Here is an 8,404-nt window from a genome sequence, read left to right as displayed (position 1 = left end):
CTGGATTATTTTTGCAAGAATTTGGGTCTTTATTTGAGGCCTGGGCAGAGGAATGCCGACCTCTCCAGTTTCAAACACAGAGAAGTCTCTGTTTGCAGAGAGGAAGCCCCTCTGCAGGCAAGTTGACTTTACACTCAGGGTAAACATCAGAGGGATGCTGATGAGCTGAGACCAGGAAAAAGTAGATTAAAAAAGGGGAAGGCTATCTTCATAATAAGGGACGTGGAGTTTAAGCACTTTAAAGCAACATTTATCAGTTCATCGCTTACACCCAGTAGTGTTTGGTCAAGGGCATAGGTTTGGTTTTATTTGGACACATTTTTGAGAAATCTGTCCCTGAAATGTATCACCACAATTTCAGAGGAGAATCAAATGTTGTTTGTCACTCACGAAGACTTAGAAAAGATGCAAAAAAAAAATGAAAATAAGAAATTGCAATCTGTCAGAAAATGAAAATATCTCTTTTCTCTGTCTACTCTTACTGGATTGGCAGATGAAGATGTCAACAGAGACGACATAGTGGTGTACTATTCTGGGCGCCGACTAACACAACTTTACAGTCAATATGATAAACATGGTAAACAATTGCTTATTTGGATATCAAGAAATTAAGCAACAATGTGACCATTCATCACGACATCTTGTGTCACCCGGCGAATCTAAGTCCAGTATTCAGTTAGCCTTCAGGTTGAGTTTCCAACGAGATTTCAACATTATTGAAATCCAGCATCAGTGACTCATACGATCATCTTAAATAGCGATATCAATCACAACAATAAACTTTACTGTAAAAAATAACATCAGCGCACTGAATCACTAATAGTCATTGGCAAATCCAAGAAAATAATGTAATCTAAATTAAAGTGGCCAGCTGCTAAATGTACTTAGTTGGTTTCAGTTAAGGTTGCAGTTCATCTCACCAGCTCTAAACATGTAAATCATTACACAACATTCTGTTCATGTAAAGAGTTGCCGAGTACAGTCCTCTCATTCACTGTGTGCAAGGGCCAAGGGTCTGCACACTGACCTACACACTCAAAACAGTTAATTCAGTTTGAAGTTACACCTCAGGCACATGAACTGCAGCCACACAAGATAATGAAGTCACACACTGATGTACTGGTACAGGTGGTATCCATGGGAGGCCATGAGCCTGGTTGTCTACACAGTGGTCATGGGTAACTGGACTCAGCACGCATATTCAGCCATAAAGACTGTGTTAGCGAGCAGGCCTCTTACTATGAAAGACTTGACACACTGGAGGACACTGGTTTGTACTTCTGTGCCATTGCACATTGATGTGAGAAGTGTGTGCATTTGAACAAAAACTCCTTGGCATTTGTTTGGTATTTCTGAGAGTTCGTATCATGGTTTTCAGATTTATCCCTTTAGGCAGAGTTTAAACAAACTCTCCTCAGTTCAGCAGTGAAGCGTCATTAAACACAATGTAAATGGTGTCTATTAGAGAGGATCTATTACGATTTATTTTATGGTGACCAAAGTAGAGCAGGCACATATCCACAGTTAAGTTTCAGAGCTCGGACTCATGAGATAAGATGTTCCTTTATTGAACCCCCTTGGGAGAAATGTGCAGGTAACACAGAAGTACGGAGGGAAAGAAGCAGCACAAGAGTAAGTCCCAAAAAACAGAGATAATAATAGAGAGACACTGAAACAAATAGAGTAAAGATAAGTATACAATATACAGTGCCTTCATTTTTTGTATGAACACGACAATATATGATAAGTGGGCCTGTGCAATGTACAGGGCTCCTGAGATAATAAATAACAACAGAAGAAGAAACAATCAGTCTTTGTGACAGTGAAGTGTGTGTTTGAAATTAATCAGTTGACAAAAGAGTTGTTGGGAGCTGTGATGGTGGTGTTGTGTAGTCTGATCGCTGATGGTATGAGAGAGCACCCCAAGCACTTTGAGGCACGTGGTTTGATGAGTCTGTGGCTGAACATGCTCCTGAGTTGCCTCAGCTCGGTGTCGAGAGGGTGAGAGGGATTGTCCATTACAGCTTGCAGCTTTACTCTCATCTTCCTCTCTGTCAACACCTCCACACTGTCCAGTTTCATCCCCACCACAGAGCTGGCTTTCCCTCACCAGTTTGTTCAGCTAGATGGCACCACCGTTCCCGAGGCCACCTTCCCAGCACACTGTTGCAAAGAATATGACACTGGCTACCACAGACTGGTAGAACAATCGTAACAGCCTAGTGCACACATTGAAAGACCTGAGCTTCCTCAGAAAGAACAGCCTGCTCTGTCCCTTGTAGTAGAGGGCCTCAGTGTTGTCTGACCAGTCCAGTTCACTGTTCAGATGCACCCCTGGGAACCTGTAGGTGTCCACCATCTCCACTCCCTCCCTGTGTATGGAAACAGGTGTGGGGGAGCTCTTCCTGCGCCGGAAGTCCACCACTGAAGCTGAAGGTGGTTTCTGCCACACCATCCATTTATTAAAGTAATGATACATTATTCTAATGTATACTTAAGGTTCAATTTGTTGTCTCAATCTAAACTCATCAAATTCTGACACTTTGGGATTGTAGACCACATAGGCTGTTATTCCAAAGAACTTCTAACTTTACTGTTAACATCTCAGCTTGTTTTCTGAGTTCATTCCAGGTGTAAGCAGCAGAACCCAGGGTTAGTGATGGAGACAGGTCACTCTGCTCTCAGCCAGCAAGACTGTGTCGCATGGTGGATTCTTTACAGTAAAAAAAACATGGAAACAAGTGACAATGGAGTGTATTTCTGTACTACATTTGAACAGAGTAATGCTGCTGACTGACTCATCAGTCTGAGATTCTCCCGAACATTTTCAGTTGGATATAGAGAACATTTCTTGTTGTATTCCCACTTAAATCCAACATTGTATTGATAGCCACATAACACAAATGCATCCGATGATGCTGGTCAGAAGACAAACCAAATACAACCACAGAAGGAGGAGCCTGCTGCTCCACACCATGCACAAAGCTACCAGCACTGTCCTCAGCTCCAGCCACTTGTTCCATCAGAGAGACATTTTTTGCCTTGTTCTCACTCAGATCGCCTTGTCGTTCAAATATCCAATTAATTTTATATCTGTCTGCCCGGGTGACTGTTGTTACCACAGCATCGCTCTGCAGGTGGTAGACAAGCTATAGCTGACTAAAGATTGACTGGCTGCCTGACTTTATCTCAATTCAATGAGGAACTGCGCACCTTGATCTGTCTGTAAATTTAGGCCAAACAGATGGACAAAAGAAATATAAATGTGTCTTGACAAATCAAGTTTAAGTATCTACATTCTCCTGCTTTGTGTCAGAGAGATGTCATTAGTTTCAGAGAAGCTAGGTGAAATATATCCTTTGAATGACAATTTAATTTCAAATGTTTCCTTATCCATCGTTGTATGACCAAGTGCTATGCCAGCATTAGCTTTTTAGTCACAATTCATAGCTTTGGCGCTAGCAGCATTTCTTGAGCTGGCGCTTGGTGATGTAAAGTTTAAAAGTTTAGATTGAAGGGTATTATCACAGCCTTAGCTTTTCTTTGTGATAAATGCATAATTCTCGGTTCTAAAGAAAATGGGTTCACTACAGTGTCAGTTATCTTGGTTCAACACAAAATGTACATTTTCATTGAAATCAGTTCAGCTTCAGCAATATTTTGATTTATCCTGATGAGGAATGTTAAACAACATGCTGATGTCTAGCAAGACGAATGTTTAGCATGTTTGCCATCAAGATTAGCATGCTGATCAGCCTAAACAAAACTGTTTTCATCAAAGTATAAGAAATGATACAATTTTATCTTAGTCTACAGTCCATTCATTTGTCCAACTGGATCTTTTTTGCTGCTTTATAAATGGCTGCATGATGGAGCACCACACTCTAAACAAGCACTTGTCATAAGTTTCACCAAATGTTAGACCAATTATAGATAAAAGGAAAAAACTTTGAAAAGGTTTTTTGTGGACTGTCATTTTATAAATGGGAAAATGACCCGGCTATTACAGCCAGAGGTCAAAGCTAATGATTTGTTTGTAGAGAGTTGGAGTTCAGCTCAGGTCATATGCCCTCCCATTTTCCCTTCTGACCTCAGGTAACTCAGGATGCAGTAGTTTGTTTTCCATATGACATTATGAGCCATCATCAGCTATATCTAAAACTCAGGTTTAACTCCACTAGATTATCTAAGTACAGTAATGACATATAAAATAAGTTTTATATCCTAATCTGTATGTTGACAATATGCTAACCTTGTGTTAACAATATTTTGGAGGGTTCATATTCTCCCTGTTGTTGACCACAAAGGAAAGACTGACCCTCATTTCGCATCCAGGTGGCTGTGCGAGTATCGAGGTCCATCAGACTCCTCCTGCTCGGAGCCCCGGAAACAAAGCGCAGCTTGTCTACCACCTGCAGAGCGATGCTGTAGTAACAACAGTCACCCGGGCAGACAGATATAAAATTAATTGGATATTTGACCGACAAGCAGGCTCCTCCTTCTGTGGTTGTATTTGGTTTGTCCTTTGACCAGCATCATCGGATGTATTTGTGTTATGTGGCTATCAATACAATGTTGGATTTAAGTGGGAATACAACAAGAAATGTTCTCTATATCCAACTGAAAATGTTCGGGTGAATCTCAGACTAATGAGACCAATGAGGTATTGTGTTCAAAATATTAGGCGATCAACAAGACGCCTCCCCCTGCTTCTTTGTACTATATAGTTCTGCTCTTTATAAAGTCCAAAAGAGACACATACAGCAGAGAAAGAGCAGATTCACACATTGTTGAGTTTTAATGGTGACTGTTCTCCAAAAGAATAATCAAATCCGTTTTTCCAGCAAGTGTTCCAAAACCACAGATTTTGAAATGTGTATAATCAGGAAGTCATGTGGGCAAGGTCCACTACTGTAACACTTAAAGGTTAACATCACCAGGTTAATAGATTAAAGTGTATTTACAGGTCTAGTATGAAACCTTTTGTGGCTCTAGAGGAAGCCGCATGTAATAGTGTGATAGATTGCCTCCAGGGATATCACTCGGTGGTAAAGTTGCATTGTGGGTAAGGTAGGCACTGGGTTGACTCCAAACACCAGGACACCATCTCGAGGAAATCACAGAACTTACAGACCAAGTGGAAAGACGGTTTATTGCATGATGAAGCACCAGCCCATCTGATAAACTGTGCCCAATTCCGATTCTTCAGACATGGCCAGGAGTTCACAAAGGAGTGTGAACTGTTTGTCAAAATATATTAACCTCAAGAGACACATTTATAAGGATTTAACAAGACTTAGATTAAATGAAAGTTTGGTAGCTGAGAAGAACACAGGTGAGGAGTGGAGTGTCACCTCTGTTGACATCACATGTTACCTCCCAATCTCAAAGTGTGTTGTCTGTTTTAAGGTTCCTTCATTCAGGGTTCTATTGTGTAGCCGAAAAAGACTCCATTTACACTTTGCTGGTCCAAACCCACAAACCTCTTTGTCTTTTTTAATGTCTTGTCACCATAGACTAGTTTGTGTTTTGTTGTCTTCGTCTTTAGATTAGCAAATAAATGTTTGAGTCTAAAGTCATTGTTTGTGTAATGCTTTCATTAAATTGCAATTAATTATTTCCCCTCAATTAATATGTGTGTCAAGAGACCCACTTTCGCCAGATCAGCAAGAGGTTCAACTGTCCTATTGTACTGACTAGATGTACTGGACTGACTCGAGAAATCAGACAGACACTCGGATACTGATCATACAAGGATATGACTAACCCTCACTACACCTTTATGTTCCATTGGCAACATTGGATGCACCAATACATAACGTCCCATAGGTGATCAATTGGATTTAGTCAGGGGAATGAGAGGGCCAGTAAAAGGAAGTAATGGTGTGTATGGTGTATGGTTTGACAGTTGCTCTGAGGATTTCATCATGGTACCTACCAGCAGTCAGGGCACCGTTGGCTATGACATGGAAGTCTGTGCAACCCTCCAAGGATATGCCTTCCCAGACCCACCGCTAAACTGGTCATGCTGGATGAAAACACCAGATGTCTCCAGACACTGCACGCCTGTCACATGTGCTCAACATGAACCTGCTCTCGTCCCAAAATGGCCTGCCAATTCCGGGGTTCCCTTGCAAATACCAATCGAGGTGCCAGTGAGCACAGGTCCCAATGGAGAACGTCGAGCCCCCGGGCCACCCTAATGCAGTCTGATTCTGTGACTTTGATCAGAAACATGCGCACCAGTACTCTGCTCATGGTGTAGGGCTCTGGCAGTGCTCCACCTGTTCTTCCTCACACAAAGGAGCAGATACTGGTCCTGCTGCTGGGGTGATGCTCTTTTATGGCTCTGTCCAGCTCTCCTCGTGTACTGCCTGGTCTCCTGGTATCTCCTGCATGCTCTTGAGACCATGCTGGGAGACACAGCAAAGCTTCTTGTGACTGTACATATGGATATGCCATCCTGGAGGCACTGAACTACCTGTACAACCTGATTGGGCTGCAGGTACTGCCTCATGCTATCAGTACTGACAAGGACACTAGCAGAACACAAAACTAGAGAAGAATCAGTCACACAGAAAAGGAGAGTGCAATTGCTTGTGGCCACCACCAGTCTAAGTTACCGCATCATAGCGTCATATTGATTCAAAAATGTTTTCCACTAGTCATATGAGCGCTTAAGATGATGAGTGGCTGTTGCTTTTACATAGACGCACACTCTCCAGTACAAGGCCCTGCATATTACACTGCCTCCCCCTGTATCAAAGTTGTGGAAATGTTTACAACTTCATTGACATGAAACTAGCTATATATTCTGGTCATGGAAATAAAAAAAAGATAATGAAGACTAACAGGACAGGACAGCCGGATAAAGTCAAGTCAAACTTGTGGTCAGTAATAGTAATGTTAAGTTGATGTGCTAGCTTGTTGTCGGTCTCTCTCCAGTCTGTTTGTCTCTTTAACCTAGCCGGGCGGAACTTAGCTTCTATCTCTCTGTCTGCGTTCTATATACCAGCCTTCTGGTTCTGTGACTCTCTGTCTGAAAAAACGTGAGAATGAAATACAACTCATGTAATCTATTGCGTTTGATAAATGACAACGGGCAGCGTGTCTATGAACTGCGGCTTGGAAAGATAAACCTATTGCATGTGTACATGCTTTCACATTCAGGGATTAAGTGTGTGAGGGTATTTTATTTACCAAAGAAAGTGAACAAACACACATTAAACACATTTAAAATATACATTTGATTGCTATCATTTTTTTTCAAATTTCTATAGCTATCTCCATAATATATTTATCATGTACTTTTTTGCCCACAATAATTGTGCAGTGAAACTCATGCAGTGTCTTTTTTAAGTCTTCTTTCTGCAGAAACGAAACAACACTATAAGCCTGTTGTACACAGAAACTCCAGCAAGTTGCAATTTTGACACCTGACGGGAAGAGCCTGATCACAATCTGGGTCGATAATTTTTGTCCAATTTGGCCTCTGTGTGGATCTTGAGGAAAGCTTGTACAGATCATTGACTTGATCATTGACTTTAGGCAAAGTCAGGACACCCCAAGAGCAAGCACCATCCACAATAAAGAGGTCCAGATTGTTAACTCCTACAAATATCTTGGCACTTGTTTGATTCACAGCCCAAATTCAAAGAAAACACTGAGCTGATTGTCAAACTGTGCAACTTTTATCCTTCTTTTATTGAAAGCCTTTTAACTTTTTTCTTTATGGTTCAACAGGTTGTCTGTGAAGGAGAAGAACAGCTTAAACATCATTGTTAAAGTATGTTCCAAGATTATTGGCATTCAGCAGAGGAATTTGGGCACTATCTGGGAAAAACAAGCAGCTGAGAAAGCAAAATTAATTATCAGCCAACCAGACCACATTATGTCAACCGAGTTTTTATTGTTGCCCTCCAAGAGCAAATCAAATCGATACGCATATTCCATCTGCCATTAAACTCATAAACACAGACCCCACTAATTTTAGAAGAATTTAACCTATTTATTTATTTACTCATTTATTCATTTATTTATGGCGTACCCATGTGCCCCTTAAATTGTTTTTCTGACTGACTGAATGATTGTTGTAATGATTTTATGTTTGACGTCTGGAAAAGCTACAACTGAATTGTCCATTTGGGATAAATAAAGTGGTCTGAATCTGAATCTGAATCAGTTGCCTGATACAGAGAGGTTCATAATCTGTGAAGTCACTCATCACGAGTGTGTTAAGTAAAATACAAGGCACTTGCAAGATTTGATGTTGCTTTTTTTTGGCCAGGCCCATAGCTACCATTGAGGACACCTAGGTCATGTCCTCTGTATTTTTCCTGGGTCTAATTCATACTTTTCTTAAAAAAATTTTACTGACAAATTGCTAAAACTACTTTGTTGTTTG

The sequence above is a fragment of the Sparus aurata genome, chromosome 23 (genome assembly GCF_900880675.1).
Source record: "Sparus aurata chromosome 23, fSpaAur1.1, whole genome shotgun sequence".
Lineage (NCBI taxonomy): Eukaryota > Metazoa > Chordata > Actinopteri > Spariformes > Sparidae > Sparus > Sparus aurata.
The sequence above is the reverse complement of the archived record's forward strand: the minus strand, read 5'-3'. Positions refer to the sequence as shown.